Source organism: Ictidomys tridecemlineatus, chromosome 5, assembly GCF_052094955.1.
Source record: "Ictidomys tridecemlineatus isolate mIctTri1 chromosome 5, mIctTri1.hap1, whole genome shotgun sequence".
Taxonomy (NCBI): Eukaryota; Metazoa; Chordata; class Mammalia; order Rodentia; family Sciuridae; genus Ictidomys; species Ictidomys tridecemlineatus.
The window spans coordinates 119546585-119567242 of record NC_135481.1 but is presented as its reverse complement, the minus strand read 5'-3'; the positions used below and the strand labels follow the sequence as shown (position 1 = coordinate 119567242).

Sequence of the window (20658 nt, the reverse complement as noted above, 5' to 3'; positions counted from 1 at the left end):
AACTCTTCATTTCATAAATCTTTTGTTTCTTGGTTTTGTTTTCTTTTCGTTATTTGTTTTTAGTTTCTATTTTGTTTATTTCTCAGATCTTTGTAATTTCTTTCCTTCTACTAATTTGAGGTTTGGTTTGTTCTTGCTTTTCTAGTTGCTTGAGTTGCATTGTTATGTAATTTATTTGAAATTGTACATTTTTTAATGTAGCTGTTATTGCTACAAATTTTTAGTATTGTTTTTGCTGTATCCCCTAGATTTTGGTATGTTGTGTTTTTACTGTTGTTTTAAGAAACTTTTAAATTTCTCAATTGTCTTATTGGTCATTCAAGGAAATATTGTTTAATTTCCATGTATTTGTACAATTTCCAAACTTCTTGTTGTTTTCTAGTTTTATTTCATTGTGGTCCAAGAAAATACATGCTAGGATTTCAGTTTTCTCAATTTGTCAAAACTTGTATTGCAGGCTGCAGTTGTGGCTCAGAGGTAGAGCACTTGCCTAGCATGTGTGAGGCACTGGGTTCGATTCTCAGCACCACATATAAGTAAATGAATAAAATAAAAGTCCATCAATGACTAAAAAAATTTTTTAAAAAACTTGTTTTGTGACTTAACATGATTATCCTGGACAATGTTGCATGTGCTGATGAGAAGAATGTGAGTTCTGTAGCAGCTTTATGAAATGTTCTGTAAATGTCTGTTAATTCACATGGTCTATACCATAATTAACTCTATTTTTTTCCTACATGATCTGTCCACTGATGAAAGTTCTAAACTATTATTTGTACCAGGATCTCTCTCTCCTTTTAGGTACATATGTTTATATGCATATGTACATATATATACAAATATAGATAGATATTTGTAATTGTTATTTCCTCTTATTTAATTGATCTTTTTGTCATTATATAGTTACCTTCTTTTTTTTACTACAAAGTTGGTTTATTTCTCCTTCCTATATATTGTATTTTCCTTTTAAGTCTGTTAACAAACAATAAAGTGATCAAAAATCCCATGATTAAATATCATTAACAAGTTCATCACACACATTTTGAAGTATAAAACAAGAAATTGAAAAATATTTGCTAATCCAAGGCAAATTAGGTATTCCTCAAAATTGCACATTTTCCTCCTAGTTTGTTTACATGATTTAAAATATATATAGTGACCTTAAAACACCGATTAATATAGAATTCACAGCCTTGAATACATACACTACCTCTTCTAAAGACAACGCCCCTCAGACCTAGAAGCCCATCAACGTGAGTCAACATCACGCTCTTCACACTTCTGGAACACTTCCAGGAATTTCCCCTAATTCTGTCTTCTGCTGAAGGAACTCCAGGAACCTGGTAGTGACAGAGATCAATCCTCCAAAAATAGGGCTGAGCAGATTCGCTTCCCAGAGGGCCCTGAAGTTCCCAGGCAGCAAATCTGGGGTTGAGAGCTACACAATAGAATGTTCAAGATAACTAATGTGCCGGATTGTCCTCAAAATCACAAAAGGCCTCCAGTTGTCAAAGCTGATTGTGAGTGAAGAGGCAGAACAAGTTGACAACAATTAGGACATAGTCTGCTTCTTTAGCAAACGACTCTGAGACAGTGCCGGAGCCAACAAGCACGAGGCGGCGTCTTTCCCAGCTCAGCTGGTAGAGGTGTTCTTAGTCCATGATGGGTTTGCAGCTCAACCCTGCAGGAGCTCTTTTTCAAGCTTTGACGCTTCAGAGGTGAGCCACTCTCTGCAAACTCGTTACCAAAGCAAAATGCAATGATCCTTTTTATTCACTATCCATGCAAACCATGCGCAGCTCTCTCCTGTTCATCAGTTCTTGAGACTGCAGTACAAAGATCCAAGGCCAATATGATACCAGGGTTAAAGGCATAAACCTCAAAGGGCCAACAGGGATGCAGGTAGATTCATACACCATCCAGTGCATTCATGAAACAACAATAAAAATCATCAAAAAATAATTCCTATAGTGTAGAAAAATAACGCAGTCTTCACTCCTGGCCATCCAGGGTGGCTGTCAGTGTTGAAAGGGGTCTGGTAAGCCGAGGTTATGTTGGCGCTCTTAGACAACCCCAAATGTAGTGAATTAAAAGATCTTATAGTCTCATGTGTCTCCCACTGTTCTTTTTTTTTCTTGTGGGCACAATCATTCATTCAATATGTGAGCTTGTCTCCTTTGCACAAGAGAGATTATTTCCCTCACTATTAATGGTGAGACAAACAGAATTGTACAACTAGTCTGTGAAGAGAAGAAAGTATTAAATGAGCATCATGCTTTGGTCATAAACAATGGGTTTGGCAATTACATTCATTTTGACTCTTTAGAAAGATAATTTTAATCTTCAGTGAATTAGAAAATGACTTTTGAAAATTACAGTTAATATCACAACATACTTAATGAAATACTAGCTGTCAAAAAAGAACTTAAGTGAAGGATTTCCATTAGGTAGAGCAAAACACCCTTGCTGCAGCCCCAGCAAAAAGCAGGGTTTCATAGATGGAAATGGTTTTTCTACAACAGCATGACCACACCAGCAGGTTCTCCAGAAGCTACTTCCCTTGACTTAGCAGGGAGGGCAAGGATGGAACCAGTCATATGGCACCGTCTCCAGAAGCCAGGAGGTAACTAAAAGAGAGCTCCAGAGGCTTCCTGGGGTGGCCGATCCCAGGGCCTCGGGCCAGACAAGAAGACAATCCCAGGTCCTAGGGAGGCTAAGGATGCCTCCAATCAGGATGGCCCAGATCTAAGGACAGGACACTACATGCATCCTTGGAGGACAAGGCCACCACCAGACTCTCAAATAGACCTGTCTTGACAACTGTTCCACAATAGTGTGGCAGAGTGTGTAACACGCCTATTCATCACTCTGAAAGCACAAGGCCTTATTTCATATTGGCTATTTCCCAGAGAGTACAAAATCCCAGCCAAGAGTGTCTAAGGTGTAACTACCATTTCCTCCAGAGATGTTCATCATTCAGAACCTGAACACAGGACAGTGTTAATCAGAACAATGCTTCTTTTTTAACTCTATGTTGCTTGGCACACACTGTAATTTCCTTCAGAAATCTCAGATTATATTTTAGCAGATACAGAGCAACCCCAGAAGAGTACACTGATGAATGGTTGGCAGATCTTAAGTAAGTCCCTTGTTGTTCTGGAATTATAAATGTCAACACTCATTAGACTCAGATCAAGGAGAAACTGAGGACCCTTTTCCTCCTTGAGAAAAGAATGTGTATTTTTGATTAATAAAACATTGCTTTTCACAAAAGGGTCTTTAAAAGCAATCAGCAATTTTACTGCTTTTCAAACAGTGACTTAAATAAATACTCTAAACAAAATCACTAAGAAAAATGACAAGTTTATGAAAAAAAAGAGGCATACACTTTCCATGAAGTAATGAAAAAGTAGAAAACCCACATCCATCCTAAGTTGTCCTGGATCCAAGATACCAAATACTGGCCCACCCAATGCTCCCAGTTCCATCAACAATTCCTGTGACTGTTGCCAAAGCCTCACTGCTCTCTTGGATCAGCTCTTGGTGACCCAGGTCCGCTGAAATAGCTGAGCTAATCATGTTAGAAGGTCCACCCATAAAAAACCCTGTAACTGTCATCATTTGGTGGACTTATTATTTGGAGAACGACTGTACCCAGCAAGGGAGCCAACTGCAGGATCAGGCTAAGGGCCAACACTGGTGCTCTCTTTGGTAGGATGTCAGAGATGAGGCCTTGCAAAGTTCCACCTGTGATTCCTCCAGCATCGTACCAGATGGACAACTGGTCAGCCTCAGTCTCCTTCCATCCAAAGATAAAAGGGCCACCAGAAGAAGAAGGAGTGATTCAGCAGTTTCAGGCAGGCGTTGGCCAGTGAACACGGTATGACACCAGGAAGAGAGCCAGCCTGGTAGAAGCTTATCGCCTTCCCTTGGCCAACAGTTCTGGACTCTTGGGTAGAGTAATCAGGCCCATGTTCATCTCCTTTCAGTACCACCATTAACCGTCTGTGGGAATCTTCTTCAAAGTTTTCTTCTGCTTCAGTACCTGGGAAACCAAGTTCTTCTGGTGACTCCAAAAGTCCAAAGAAGATGAGGATCTCCCACCAGCAAACAGACGCTGTCACCAGAAAGGCATACTCACAACCCTGCTGCAGAACAGATGAAGCTAGACGTGCTCCCAAAATACTGCCCACAGAAGCACAGGTGTTCCAGAGACCAAAGGCAACTCCTCGCCACAGCGGAGGAGAACAGCAGTATCCCTTCCAAGGGAGAGAGCAGGCTCCTGTGTACTGGGCAACGCATGGTTGCGGCTCCAGATCTCTACAGGCAGCTCAGCTGCTGTGTTAAAAGCATTTGGGGTCCACTGCTTGGAGACACTAACTTTGACATTGCTAAATGTTTTTCTTGAAGCATGGAGCCACGAAGAACTGAAGAAGGTGGGCAGGAATACAACGACGTGGTGAGCGCTGAACCGCGAGAGCGCAGTCCCTCTTGGGAAAGCACTCGGCCAGGCCCCGGGGCTCCGGATGCCTTCTCACCTCTGACCTTGAGGTTGCTGGTGAAATGATTGACATCATTGCTTCTCTCCGAGACCCGCAGGGTTCCCCCAGTGTGGCCGGCCGCTCTGGGTGCTGGCTCCGCTGGGCCCCGCTGCCCGCCGCCCCCACGCCACCTCACCTCCTATAGTCTTCTTCTTTGTCTCATTTTATGATTTTAAATTTAAAATCTATTTTCTCTGATAGCTACTCCTGGTCGTTTTTGTTTCTATTGCCATGGTCTGTCTTTTTCATCTCTTCACGCTCATTCTGTATGTGTTCTCACTGTGAAACAAGTTTCTCATAGACAGCATATTGTTGAGTCCAGTTTTTTTGAACTGTTCGTTCAGTCAATGTCTTTTAAATAAGAGAATTTAGTCCACTTGCACTTTAGCTTTTTATTGATAAATAGACATACTCTTGTCATTCTGTTAATTTCTTTCTGGTGTTGAATATCTATGTTTCTTTATTCCTTACTACTGTTCATCTTTGAGGTTTGGTACATAGACAAGTTTATTTCTCTTTTCTTTCTGCTTTACTGAGAGCTTTATACTTTCATGCATTTTTATCACAGTGGAGATTATCCTTATGCTTCTAGGATAAACTCCCTTAAACATAGTCAGGTGGTGACAAATTCTCTTAGGTTTTGCTAGTTTGGCGAAGTCTTTATTTCCCCATAATTTCTGAGAGATAGCTTTTGTGGTAAAGTACACTCATTTTGCAAGGGTTTTCTTTTTTTTCTTTCCTAGCATTGAATATATCCCATCATTCTAACAGCCTATAAGGTTTTTACAGAGAAATCTGCTGTCAGTGTAATATAAATTGTCTTCTGTGTATGTGCTCGTCAGTTTTTGTCACTATGACCAAAATACCCAACAGAACAACTTACAGAAGGAAAAGCTAATTTTGGGGTCACAATTTCAGAGGTTCAGTAAGTGCATGTTGGGGTAAGTCCATTACTTTGAGCCTGAGGTGAGGCAGATAATGATGGCAGAAAGGTGTGGTGGAGGAAAGCCTCTCTGCTCACGGCAGCCAGGAGGCAGAAAGAGTAGAAAAATCAGGGACAAGATATAGTGCCCAAAGGCATTCTCCCAGTGACCTATTTCCTTTAGCCAATCTCCCCTATCTACAGTTACCACCCAGCAGTGCATTTAAATTATTAATCCATCAAATTGATTAATCCACTGATGAGGTTATGGCTCTCATAATCCAGTCATTTTACCTCTGAAAATTGCTATATTGTAAACTTTGGTGCATACTTAGAGCCAAAACACAACAATGTGATTTGATCCTTTTTCCATTTTTAGAATTATCTCTTTGTTTTGTACTTTTGACAGTTAAACTATACTATGCCTCAGAGATGGCATTTCTGGGGGTGTTTGTTTGTTTTTATTTCTTGAGCCTTACCTGAGTTTCTCTATATTTTCAACTTTGGAAACTTTTTATGAATTTATCATTAAGTAGGTTTTATATGCCCTTTCCCTTTTCCTTCTGGAACATCCTGAGAATATTTGCTCACTTAATGATGTCACACAATTTTAAAAGGCTTCATTCATTTTTTTCATATTTTAATTGTTACATTGTAATTATACAAATGGTGTTACATATGTGCACACAACATAACAATATAAGTAGACAGTATCTTTTCCCAGCATTTTCCCCTCCTTCTCATCTTCACTCCCCCTTGTCCCTGCTTCAGTCAGCTTTGCATCACTGTGACCAAAATAAATAACTGACAAGAAAAACATAGATGAGGGACAGTTTATATGGGGCTCACAGCTTCAGAGATCTCAGTGCACAGACATCCACCTCCACTGATCTGGCCCCAAGTCAAGCAGCACATCATGGGGAAAGAGCCCAGAACAGGAAATCTGCTCATCTCATGATAGGGTCAGGAAATGGGGCTCATAAGGAAGATGTACCCCTCCAGGACATGGTAACAGTGGCCCACCTTCTCCAGTCATGACCCACCTGCCTGTAATTACCCAGTCCATTCACAGTAGGTGAGGCGATTAATCATTTACCTCTGAATATTCCTGCAGAAACACAGAAGTTATTTGGTGGTGGGGCGGGGTATACTTAGATATGAGGTGCCCCCAAAAGCTCCTATATGAGAAAATGCAGGAATTCTCGGGGGTAAAATGGCTGAATTGTGAGAATTGCAATCTGATCAGTGGATTAATCCACTGATATGGATTAACTGGGTGGTAATTGGGTTGGTTGGGTGTGGCTGGAAGAGGTTTGTCACTGGGGGCATGACTTTGGGGTTTACATTTAGTCTCTGGTGAGTGGGGGGATCTCTCTCTCTCTCTCTCTCTCTCTCTCTCTCTCTCTCTCTCTCTCTCTCTCTCTCTCTCTCGTCTGTCATGTTCTGAACTTCTCTCCTTCCCAATACCCTTCTGCCAAGGTGGTCTGCTTTATGTTGGGTCAGAGCTATGGAGTCAGTTGACTGTGGATTAAACCTCTGAAACCATGAGCCAAAATAAACTTGTCCTGTACATTTTTCTTCTCAGACCTTTTGGTCACAGAGGTGAAAAAGCTAACTAAATAAAAAAATTGTACCTAGAAGTGGGGTTGTTGCTATGACTCACCTGACCATGTGGTTCATAAGCCTTTGGAGCTGGTTTGTTGGGGGGAGGAATTTTGAAGTTTAGAGGTGCAAGCTGGAAAAGCCTGAGAATGTTGTAAACAGAGCTTAAAATTGGCAAGTCTAGTGAAAGGTCAAAATATCGAAATGTTGATAGGGTTGTGGGAAGTAAAGATGGGGCTCATGAGGTTTCAAAGGAGAAATGGGACTCTATTGGAAATTGGAGTTGAGGCCATTCATATCATATTCTGGGAAAGAAGTTGTCTGTGTCCTGAGACATTTTGCCCATGCTCTAAGACTTTCTATGAGGCTAAATTTAAAGGTAATGTACTAATTTATATGGCAGGAGAAATTTTCAAGGCAACATAGCATTCAGGTGGTGGCCTGAATATTGCTGTAAACTTTTATCTAAGTTTACTGTGATAATTAGGAACAGAAAGCAGAGCATAAAGATTTGAAAATCTTGCTATTTGACCAGACATGTGAATAAAACTGGGCCTAAAGAAGATATGGCTGTGGGGCTCGGGATTTGGCTCAAGCGGTAGCGCGCTCGCCTGGCATGCGTGCTGCCCGGGTTCGATCCTCAGCACCACATACCAACAAAGATGTTGTGTCCGCCGAGAACTAAAAAATAAATATTAAAAATTCTCTCTCTCTCTCCCTCTCTCTCCTCTCTCGCTCTCTCTTTAAAAAAAAAAAAAAGAAAAAAGAAATAAATAAAAAATAAATATTAAAAATTCTCTCTCTCTCTTCTCTCACTCTCTCTTTAAAAAAATAAAAAGATATGGCTGTTAAAGACAATTATAACCACTGAAGAAATGCTAAATACAATAGGAAACAATAGAAAAGATGGGTTGAGGGTATCTCAGAAATTGGCATGATCACACCTATGTCAGACTCAAGAGTGTAAAAGTAAATTTTCCTTTAAGAAGAGACTAAGGAGCACCTGCTTTCACAGTGGGGTGGGGGGGAGCACGAAGTTGTTTCACTGTTCTTAGTCACCCAGACACAAACATACTGCTGCAGACACTGTGGTCACAGGAAGCTAGGTTGCAGCTCAAGGTGGCTGCAGACCTTGGAGTAAACTATGTGGTGCTGTTCTGCAGGACTGCAAGATGCTGAAGTTAAGGGGTCATGGAGACTTCCACTGATATTTCAAAGGAATGCCTGGGAGGCCAGAGAAAGCGCAGCAGATTCTGAGTCCCTTTGGGCTGCCCCTAAGAGGTGATGCATGAAGATGTAAGAAGGAAAATAAAGCTGCAGCAGAGACCCTCAAGATCAAGAGATGTCAGTTCCGTGGGACATCTGTCAAGAAAAGATGTGTAAGAATGGAGCAGAAACAAGCCAAGACAGTGGCTATTACTAAAAGCTTTGACCAGAACAATTTTAGGGGGGGAAATGTTTATTTGAGGACTCATGGTTTCAGAGGCCTCTGTCCATGGAAGTCCAGCACCATTCCTTGGGGCTTGAGGTGAGGCTGAACATCCCAGAGGAAGTGGCTCACATGATGATCAGAAAGCAGAGAGACATCTCCACTCACGGGGTATAAAACACGTACCCCAAAGCCACGTCCCCAGTGCCCCGCCTCCTCCAGCCATACCCCACCTGCCTTCAGTTACCATTCAATTAGTCCCAGAAGGGGATTAATTCACTGAGTGGGTTAAGGCTCTCATAATCCAATCATTTCTCCTCTGAACCTTCTTGCATTGTCTTACATGTGAGCTTTTGGGGGACACCTCACATCCAAACCATAACAGGCTTCAAGGTCATAGGGTAGAGCTACATAAGCCCCTTGTAGAGAACATCACACTGTAATGTGCCTCAGATGCTGAATGGAGAGCTACAGGACTTATTTCCCAGGTAGACTTCCGTCTTGCTTTGGTCCCATCCCTGCCTTCTATGCCCCTATTTCTCCCTTTTTTGTAATGGAAATGTTTACTCTGAGCCACGGTATATTGGGTATATGTAACTTGCTCTTGATTGTTACAGGGGCTCATGCTGAGAGTTTGCCTTGAGTCTCAGGAGAGACTGGACCCCGATTTCCGGGCAATTAGTACTGTGGGGACTCTTGGAAATGGACTAAATATATTGTGCATCGTGATATGGGTATGAAATTTTAGGGACCAGGGATGGGATATTATGTCTCAGATATAATGGGTCCCCCAAAACTCATGTGAGAGAGAATTCAGGAACGCTCAGGGTTGAAATGGTTGGAATGTAAGAGTTGTACCCTAATCAGTGGCTTAATCCACTCTCATGGATTAATTGGGTGGTAACTGGTGCTATGGGAGGGGGTGGGTCACTAAGGGCATGACTGGAGTTTTCATTCCCCTTCCCTTCCCTCCCCTCCCCTCCCCTCCCCTCCCCTTCCTTCCTTCCTCTCTCTCTCTCTCCCTCCCTCTCCCTCTCCCTCTCCCTCTCCCTCTCCCTCTCTCTCTCTCTCTCTCCCTCCCTCTCCCTCTCCCTCTCTCTCCTTCTCCCCCCCTCTCCCCCTCTCCCCCCCATTCTTGGTTCTCACATTCTGAGTTGCTTTCCTCCCTTCTGTCATGATGTTCTACCTCACTTTGACCCAGAGCTGTGGAGTTAGTCAACTGTAAACTGAAACTCTGAAAGTCTGAGCCAAAATAAGCTTTTCCTCTGCATTATTCTTGTCACAGGAATGAAAAAGCTAACTAAAAGAGACGAAGCCTCATAACATTCCGCCCTTGACCCCCAAAAAACTCATGTGCCGTTCACAATGCTAAATACATTTAGCTGATTTTCAATATTCCCACAGTCTTAACAGTTCCTGCATTGTTAAGTCTAGTCCAAGTCCAAGGTCCCTTCTGAGACTCAAAGCAAACTCTTGGATGTGAGTCCCTATAAAGATGGAAAGCAAGTTACATGTACCCAATATTCAGTGGCACAGAGTAAGTATTCCTATTCCCCCCCCCCATAAAAGGGAGAGAAAAATGGAGCACAGAAAGGAGGGATGGGACAAAAGCAAGATCAAAGCCAGGCAAACAAACAGGTCCTGTAAGTCCACATACAGCACCAAGGACACGTGCCCTGTGATGTGCTCTCCAAAGGCCTTGAGCAGACCTGCCCTGGGCCTTGCCAGTTGTAGTGCGCGTGGGCTCTCTTTAGCCTGCTTCTCTCCATAGCCTTCCTCTGTTCTTGGCAGACAGTCCAAGTTACTGGGATTTCTTCATTCCTGGGGTCCTCATTCCAGCTTCAGCTTCACCTTCACATCTTCACCACTGCACCCTTGGGGGAAGTTCTCAGGGACACCAATCCTGCTATGTACTTTTCCTGGACTCCCAAGCCCTCCTTCAAGATCCCAGTGGAAGTACTAGGGTTTGACTCAGTAGGAGAGCTCTTGCCTAGCACATGTGAGATGCTGGATTTGATCCTCAGCACCACATAAAAATAAGTAAGATAAAAGTCTCGTGTCTATCTACAACCAAAAAATATCTCAGTGGAAGCCTCCAAGACCATTTAACCCAAGCATTCTGCATTCCTAAAGAATCAGCACCCCAGGGATGACACCAAGGTCTGCTGCCAGTGTGTGCAATACCTGGGCTCTTGGGATCATGGCTGCAGTGGTCTCTGAGTGCCTGCACAGCTCAGCATGGTGAATCAACTTCCTGGAGCTCCCAGAAAAGCAGGGTGCCCCCATGATCTCTTCTCAAAGGAAATTTTCTTTTCTACATCATTGTAGAGCCTATAATGGGAGTGGTTTTGCATATTCCTGAGATGCCCTCAAGGAATCTTTCCTATTATCTTTATGCAAAGTACTTAGCATCTTCTTAGGGACTGTAATCCCTTCAACAAGCCTTCCTTGGCCCAAAATTTACATGCACTTTCCTAGCCACACTGCAAGTTTTTAAAACCCTTTAACTCTGCTTTATGCTACAAATTCTTACAGTAAACCTGGCTAAAATGGGCCAGCAATATCCATGCCACTCACTGACTGTTGTGCTTCCCTGAAATCTTCTCCTCTAGTTCAAGTAGCATATCATCTTTCGATTCAGTCTTATGGTAAGTCTCATGACCTAGGGGAAAGGCAGCTAAGTTCTTTAGCAACATATAACATGAGTGGCCTCTAGTCCAATTCCAAAAAGAGTCCTCATTTTCCTCTGCAAGCTTGTGAGCATGGTTCATATTCCTATTGGCATTTTGATCTACTGAGCTTCCATTAGAACTGCCTATTAAGCTCTGCTCTCAACATTCCAATGCTTTTCAAGTCTACATCTATAAATCTTCAAAATTTCTCCTGCAAACAATCTCCAAAGGCTACTGAACCACAAGCATGCCTCTTGACACCAATTTCTGTTTTAGTCAGCTTTGCATCACTGTGACCAAAATGCCTGACAAGAACAACTTACAGAAGGGAAACTTTATTTGGGGCTCATGGTTTCAGAGGTCCCAGTCCATAAATGGCCCACACCATTGCTCTGGGCTCAGAGCCAAGCAAGGGAAAGCTTCTCAGCTCATGGTAGGGTCAGAAAGCAGAGGTAGGTAGCCAGAGGGAAGATGCACCCTTCCAGGAAATGCCCAGGGACCCACATTCTCCAGCCACACCCCACCTGATTGGTTACCTCTCAGTCTGTCCACACTAAGATGGACTTAGTAGGTTACAGTTCTCACAATACAATCATTTTACCTCTGAATATTCCTGCAGAAATACTGGAGTTTTGAGGGGACACTTCATTTTAAAAAAATAACTCCCTTCCCTCTACTCTACTCAACTACTAATCTCCCTTTGATTTTCATGAGAAACCCCCCACACTTTACTTTTCCTTTTTCCTCTCTAGTGTCCACATATGATAGAAAATCTGACCCTTGATTTTCTGAAATTGGCTTATTTAGCTTAACATGATTTTTTGAGTTCCATCCATTTCCCGAAAATAATATCATTTATTATTCTTTACCGATAAATAAAATTTCATTGTGTATATATGCCACATTTTCTTTATCCATTCATCCATTGTCGGACACCTAGATTGGTTGATTAATTTGGCTATTGTGAATTGTGCTGCTATAAACATAGATAGGCATGTATCCTTAGAGTATGTTGGCTTTAATTCTTCAGGATAAATACCAAAAAAAATGGAATAACTGGGTCATATGTGGACCTATTCATTGTCTTTTGAGGAATCTCCATGTCGATTTCTATAGTTGTTTTACTAATTTACAATCCTACTAATAATGTAAAAGAATTCCTTTTTGTCCACATCATTTCAAGCATTTATTATTTTTTGACTTCTTGGTGGTGTCATTCTAATTTAAGTGAGATGAAATCTCATGTAGTTTTTGTTTGCATTTCCCTAATTGCTAACCATGTTGAACTTTTTATTTTGGTACAGATATTGAACCCAGGGGCACTTAGCCACTAGGCCACATCCCCAGCTCTATTTATTTATTTATTTATTTATTTATTTATTTATTTATTTATTTATTCATTCATTCATTCATTCATTCATTCATTCATTTATTTATTTATTATTTTGAGACAGGGTCTCAATAAGTCACTTAAGGCCTCACTAAGTTTCTAAGGCTGGCTTGAACTTGTGATTCCCCTGCTTCAGGGCATTCACCACTGTGTCTTGCTTTATCTGAGTCATTAAGTTGTATAGTGTGTGTTTTATGTATTGAGGTGCACCAATGTTTGAGGTATAAATATTTACTATAATTATATCTTCTTGGATTATTCCTTTTACTGATCTGAAGGAACCTTCTTTGTCTCTTCTGATTTGGCTTACAGTCTGCTCTGTTGGATATGGGAGTAGCTACTCCTGCTTGACTTGGGGCTGCATTTGAGTCCTATATCAATTTCTATCCTTTCACTTTTAGCCTACGGCTGTCTTTTCTTGTAAGTCAGGTCTCTTGAAAACCACATATAATTGGTTCTAGTTTATTAATTTTTTTTAAATAATCCATTCTGAGTCTGTTTTTTTTAAAGAGAGAGTGAGCGAAGGAGAGAGAATTTTTAATATTTTATTATTATTATTATTTTTAATTATCGGCAGACACAGCATCTTTGTTTGTATGTGGTGCTGAGGATCGAACTCGGGCCGCACGCATGCCAGGTGAGCGCGCTACCGCTTGAGCTACATCCCCAGCCCTGGTTCTAGTTTTAAAATCCATTCTTTTAATTGGAGAGTTTAGAGTATTTATATTCAATGTTACTATGGAGATGTTGTTATAGTTTAGACATTAGGTATCCCTCAAAAGCTCACGTGTGAGATAATCCAAAAAGTTTAGAGGTAAAATGAATTGGTTATGAGAGTTTTAACCTCATCAGTGTATGAATCCCCTAGTAGGGATTAACCGGGTGGTAATCATAGACAGGTTGTGGCTTGTGGAGGTGGATCATTGGGGGAGTGCCTGGGGGTTTATATTTTGTTCTTGTTGAGTGGAACTATTTCTCTGCTTTCTAGTGCCATGTTATCAGCTTCTTTTCTCCACACTTCTGCCCTGATGTTCTGCCTCACCTCAGGCCCAAAGAAATGGAGTTGGCCATATATAGACTGAGATCTCTAAAACCATGAACCCCAAATAAACTTTTCCTCCACTAATTGTTCTTGTCAGGCATTTTGGTCACAATAATTTTTTAAAAATGACTAGAATAGATGTTTATTAATTTGTGCCATTCTGATTTATTTCTAATGTTTAATTTTGTTCTGAGATTTATCCATTTGTGATATCTGGATTTTGTTTTTGTTTTCTTTTGCTTTTGTGGGTATTATTTCTTTAAGTATTTTCTGTAGAGCCAGCTAAATAGTCACGAATTCTTTTAGTTTCATTATTTTGGAAGGTTTTTTTTTCTTCTTCTTCAAATTTAAAGGATAGATTTGCTGGATATAGCAATCTTGGATGAAAGTTATTTTCTTTCATGGATTGAAACACATCACTGTAAACCCTCTTGGAGTTTAGAGTTCATGCTGAGGAATCAGAAGTAATTCTGATTGGCTTGCCTCTAAATGTGACCTAATGGTTGCTCTTGAGGCTTTTAAAATTCTATCCTTTTTCTGTATGGTAGGCATTTTAATTATAATCAGTAATGGAGATGTTCTTTTTTAATCTCGTCTATTTGAGTCCTTGAATGCTTCCTGTATCTGCATGTCTATTTCATTCTCAAGGTTTGGAAATTTCTCTGTTATTATTTCCCTGAAGAGGTTATTCATGTCATTAGCCTGCATCTTGCAACACTTTTTGATTCCCATGATTCTTAAATTTGGTCCCTTAATGCTTTCCAATAATTCTTGAAAATTGTGGCCATCGTTGCTTATTTTATTTTCTTTAATGTTGCCTGAAAGTTCAAGGCTGGCCATTTTGTCTTCCAGCTCTGAGATTCTGTGATGAGTATGGGCTACCCTATTAAAGAGACTTTCAACTGAATTTTTATTTTATTTATTGTATCTTTTATTTCCAAGATTTCTGTTTGGTTGGCTTTTAATATCTTATCTCCTTATTTCATTTATCATTCATATTGCTTTCCTTAATCCATCCAGTTGTTCTGCTGTGTTGACTTTAAATTCATTGATTATTTTTATAGTCATCCTTTTGAATTTGTTATCTGGCACTTCATTCACTTTAATGTCTTTGGAGTCAGTTGCTGATGTATTATATACTTTAGTAGGTGTCACATTACCTTATTTTTTAATATGACTTATGTTCTTATGTTGGATTTTACACACCTATTGGAATGGATTTCTATTCCACTCTTATGTATGGGTATATTTAGGGCTTCGCATTCCAAAATATTCTGGGTTATCAGGTTGGTGTGAGTTTTTCAATATTATTTCCAAATGGGTTTTGTCATATAGTTTTTCTGCTAGTTCTTTGGTGATGATTAGTGTATTCTGATACATTATTATAGTTTATTTTTGTCAGAGTTTGAGAATTTTACTTTCCCTGTAGGTCTCAAAGAGTGGGGTTCTTCTGTGGATCTGGCAATTGCGTCATAGAGAGAAGGTTATTTGGGGTGCATCCGCTGTGATGGTTCTTTTTCACTTAACTCTATATTCTAAAGGAGTGCAAACAAAAGTGATCTACATAGATCATAGACGTGTTCTTCACAGACTTTGTGTTAATTCTGTTTTTGCTGTAGAAACGGATGTCCATGAGTGGGACCTGAGAGCCCCCCTAGCTAGTCTGGTCATTTGTGTGGGGATTTTTGTCTCCTTTGTATCAATGAGTTTGAGCATGGTTAGTGTTTGAAGTAAGGTGCACTGTTCTCTTTAGTTAGTTAGTTAGTTTTAGATAGACATAATAATTTATTTTATTCATTTATTTTTATGTGGTGCTGAGGATTAAACCCAGTGCCTCACACATGCTAGGCAAGTGCTCTACCACTGAGCCACAAACCCAGCCCCTGCACTGTTTTCTTGACTGGTTTTTGGTGTAGTTCAGCAGCAAAGTTGGAATCTGAGAACTTCTAATGTCCCAGTAGATTACTAGCATCTCATAGAAAAGGAGGGCATAGAGAATAGCAACAACTGAAGCAAACAATATACACCATTAAAACAAACATCCAGTTCCTACTGTGACATCTACACCAATAATTACCACAAAAACATGTAGTGGGATCAGCAATTGCCAAGAGTAACACAATAAATAGCCATGAATTAGATCTACATTAAATAAACAACTGGGCTGGGGATGTGGCTCAAGCGGTAGCACGCACACCTGGCACGTCTGGGGCGCTGGGCTTGATCCTCAACATCACATAAAAATAAAATAAACATATTTAAAAAAATAAATAAACAAATGATGTCAACAAGGCCATCCACAGTACTAATAACTGCAATGACATGAATTGTGACAGCAGAAGTTACATAAATCAAAGAGTTCTAAAAGTTGATAAAAAATACAATTTATTAAGAACAAAGAAAGTATAACAGGAAAATAAAAGAGAATGTAGAATATTCAAAATGTGGACAGGGACCCATCTCAAAGCCCAAGTCCAGGCCTAGGACCATCCCTGCCAACCCGTGCAGGAGCCCAGGCCCAGGTTAGGTCCAGGACCACCCCTGCCCCTGCCAACCTGCTGACCCACACCAGAGCCCAAGCCCAGAGCAAGGACTGCTCCCAACAACCCATGGGGAGCTCAGGCCTAGCCCACCTCCATCTTGAAAGATTGCAGCCATCACCATAACCTCCCCATGCAGTAGCCTCCACCTTGGAACAACAGACAGGGCCTAGAAAGAAAGCTCCATCTCTGACAGCCACCCAAAGCCATTGTAAAGGCCACCCTTCCAGCCCCACCCTTTCTGAAAGTGGTTGCATCCATCTTGGGACACCCCCACTGCTATCTTGAGTTACCTCTGCTATTGCTGCCACCACCATTAGTTGCAGTAGCATCCATCGAGGGACACCAGCTGGAGACAGGAAGCCCAACACCAAGGTGAGGTATAGGTAATCTATAGGGACACTACTAGCTTATAGGTAGAAACTATAATACTGTTGAGAGCCGCAGCCAAAGTGGCCCCAGCAAACTTCCAGCTGTTTGGCTGTAAAAAGTGTTATTTTAAGTTTATCTTTGGTGGATATATACCCCTTTTCAATTCCCTCTTTTTTCTTTAATAAGTACATTTTAATAGTTTGATGAGCTCTTTCAACTATGCCTTGTCCCTGTGGATTGTATGGGATTCCTGTTATATGAGTAATGCCAAATGATGAGCAAAATTGTTTAAAAGAGGTAGAAGTATAATCAGGGGCATTATCTGTTTTTAACTGTTTTGAAATGCCCACAGTGGCAAAATTTTGTAAGCAATGAGCTATAATAACTTTAGTTTTTTCTCCAGCATGAAGGGAGCCCATCAAAAATCCAGAAGAAGTATCAACTGTAACATGCAAATATTTTAATTTTCCAAATTCTGGCAAGGTTGTGACATCCGTCTGCCAAATATGGTTAGGTATCAGTCCTCTAGGATTGACTCCAAGATTAACTTGTGGTAAAAAGGTCATACAATTTTGACATTGTTTTTTTATTTGTCTAGCTTGTTCCATAGTTATTTTAAAATGCTTTTGTAAAGTATTAGCATTGACATGGGACCTTTTATGAAAATCTACAGCTTCTTCTAGTGTAGAGAAAATATGTACGTCATGTGTAGATTTATCTGCTAAATCTTGCCCAAACTAAGGGCTCCAGGCAATCCTGTATGTGCCCTGATATGTCCTATAAAGAATGGATCTTTTCGGTCCCAGATTAGACTTTGTATAGTAGAAAACAAAGAGAAAACAGTAGAGGAAGGAGAAATCCTACCAGCATCTTCAAGGGATATTATAGCATTAACTATATACTGACTATCGGAAAATAAATTAAATACAGAATCTTTAAACATCATAAAAGCTTGTAATACTGCATTAAGCTCTGCCTTTTGAGCTGATTGTTTGGGTACTAAAAATGTAAAAGTTTGATCAGGGGTAACTACTGCTGCTGTACCATTATTTGACCCATCAGTGAATATATTTGGAGCATTCATGATAGGTGTTTTTCTTGTCATTTTGGAAAAACTACTGGATGTGAAGACAAAAAAGACAACAAAGGATTAGATGGTAAGTGGTTATCAAATGAAACATTAGATTTGCACATGATTATTGCCCAAGTATTTAGCTCATTAGCTAACTCATCAATTTGATCCATAGTATATGGAGTAATAATTTTATTAGGAGAAATTTCAAACACTCCCTTTGCTGCTTTTATTCCTTTGAGTATTAATTGTCCTATAGCCTCAGGGTACCTAGTAAGAATAGTGTTAGGAGAATAAGGTAAATGTATCCATAATAAAGGACCTTCTTGCCAAAATACTCCTGTAGGAATATTTTTTGTTGGTAGTACAATAAATAATAAAGGCAAATTTATATCAATTCTATCCAAATGCATATTTTCCATATATGTTTCAGTGATTTTTAATGTCTTTCTTGCTTCAGGCGTTAACATGCGGGGTGAATTTGGATCTGATGGACCTTTTAGGATATCAAATAAAGGTCCCAACTCTCCTGTTGGTATGCCTAGATAAGGCCTTATCCAATTTATGTCTCCTAATAACTTTTGAAAGTCATTCAATGATTTGAGTTGATCTACTAGTATTTGAATTTTTGGTGGACAGACCATGGTTGAGGATAATAGAACTCCTTAATAATTAATTGGAAAATTTAATTGTACTTTATCTATTGCTATTTCTAGATAATAATTTTTAATAAGCTTGTAAGTGTGGCATAACATTCTAGCAATGTGTTTTTATCTTTGTGTGCTAATAATACATCGTCCATATAGTGAAATATTTGTAGTTCAGGATTTTGATTTCTAAATGGCTGGATTGCATTGTTAACATAAATTTGACACATAGTTGGGCTGTTAGCCATCCCTTAAGGGAGTACTTTCCATTCATATCTCTGATCAGGACCTTCATGATTCAGTGCAGGGACAGTAAATGCAAAACATGGACTATCCTCAGAATGAATTGGAATTTAAAAAAAAATCTTTAATATCTGTAACTAACACATACAAGGTTTTTGGCAAAGCAGACAATTGGGGAATCCTTGATTGAGCAGGTCCCATAATAACCATCTCATTATTAATGGCTCTTAAATCTTGCAATAATCTCCATTTACCAGATTTCTTTTTGATGACAAAAATGGGAGTATTATGGGGAGATACAGAAGGTTGTATATGTCCTTCTGATAATTGTTGTTTGACCAGGTCATGGGCTGCCTTTTCTTTAGTCAGGGGCCACTGAGGAACCCATATTAGTCTTTCTGATTTCCAAGTAATTTTTATTGTCTCAGTGACCCCTCCTGAAAATCCAATCCATGTCTGTCTGTTCCTTGATCTATTTGAATTTGTGCTGCTATACCTTGTTCTTGTTCTCCTAATCTTTTTCCTTTCCTAAAACCTTGTCTAGCCATAATAGTGGGCGCATTTTGATTGATGTTATTTGTTAACGTCAAACCTAATTGATCTAGAACATCTAATCCCCATAAATTTACAGGAAGATGATCCAATACATATGACTGTATAGTTCCTTCACATCCTTCAGGATCCTTCCAATCTAATACCATTGCACTTCTATGGGGATTAGTTGTCACTCCTAGGCCTTGAAGCATTTGAGTGGCTTGTTGTAACAGCCAATGTTTTGGCCATTCTTGATGAGAGATGATGCTAAGGTCTGCACCTGTACCCAGTAGCCCATTAAATTCATGTCCTTGAATATTTAGTTTTAGCATTGGGCGAGAATCTAAATTTAAAGAAAGCATAGCCCAAACTACACCTGTGGAGCCTAATCCCCTGGAATCTCTATAGTACAACTGTATATAGGTGTATAGTACTGCTATCTTGAGTTACCTCTGCTATTGCTGCCACCACCATTAGTTGCAGTAGCATCCATCGAGGGACACCAGCTGGAGACAGGAAGCCCAACACTAAGGTGAGGTATAGGTAATCTATAGGGACACTACTAGCTTATAGGTAGAAACTGTAATACCTCAGATCTGCACAGCTAGAAAGGAACACACACAGACAACATGAGGGGGAAAAAACCAAAGGAATAAAGTTCCCCAAACAAACCATGATACTACAATAATAGAATCCATGGACAGCACAGTTGATGAAATGTCAGAGAAGGAGTTCAGAAAGTTCATAATTAAAATATTCTGTGAATTAAAGAATGACATAAGTGAGGAAGTACAGGCAAAAATTGATCAATCCAACAAAGATATAAGAGAGCAAACACAAGCAACCATTGATCACACTACAGAGAAATAAAGGAGCAAATACAGGTAGCAAAAGATTAATTCAAAAAAGAGCTGAAGGGGCTGAGGCTGTAGCTCAGTGGTAGAGCACACACCTCACATGTTTGAGGCACTGGCTTTGATCCTCAGAATCACATAAATATAAATAAAGGGGGCTGGGGATGTGGCTCAAGTGGTAACACGCTCACCTGGCATGCGCAGGGCTCTGGGTTTGATCCTCAGCACCACATAAAAATAAAATAAAGATGTTGTGTCCACCAAAAACTAAAAAATAAATATTAAAACTCTCTCTCTCTCTCTCTCTCTCTCTCTCTCTCTCTCTCTCTCTCTCAAAAATAAATAAATAAAGATATTGTGTCAAACTACAGCTAAAAATTATTTTTAAAACAAGAAAGAAAGAAAGGGATGGAGATTCCTAAAAAAGAAAAAAAAGAAATCCTTGAAATGAAGGAAACAATAAACCAAATTTAAAACGCAATAGAAAGCCTCATCAACAGACTAGATAACTTGGAATACAGAACATCAGATAATGAGGACAAAACACATAATCTTGAAAATAAAGTCAACCACATAGTGAAGATAGTAAGAAACCATGAACAGAACATCCAAGAATTATAGGATAGCATCAAAAGATCAAATCTAAGAGTTATTGAGATAGAGGAAGGCACAGAGATTCAACCAAAGCAATGCACAATCTCTTCAATGAGATAATATTAGAATATTTCCCAAACATAAAGAATGAATTGGAAAATCAAATTCAAGAGGTTTACAGGACACCAAGTGTACAAAAATACA

General features: G+C 39.9%; 1 pseudogene; it reads right to left on the bottom strand.

Moving 5' to 3' along the window:
* Positions 1-2151: 2151 nt before the first annotated feature.
* The window catches only part of LOC101969610 (sugar phosphate exchanger 3-like), a 56667-nt pseudogene continuing 38160 nt past the window's right edge, over positions 2152-20658 (bottom strand).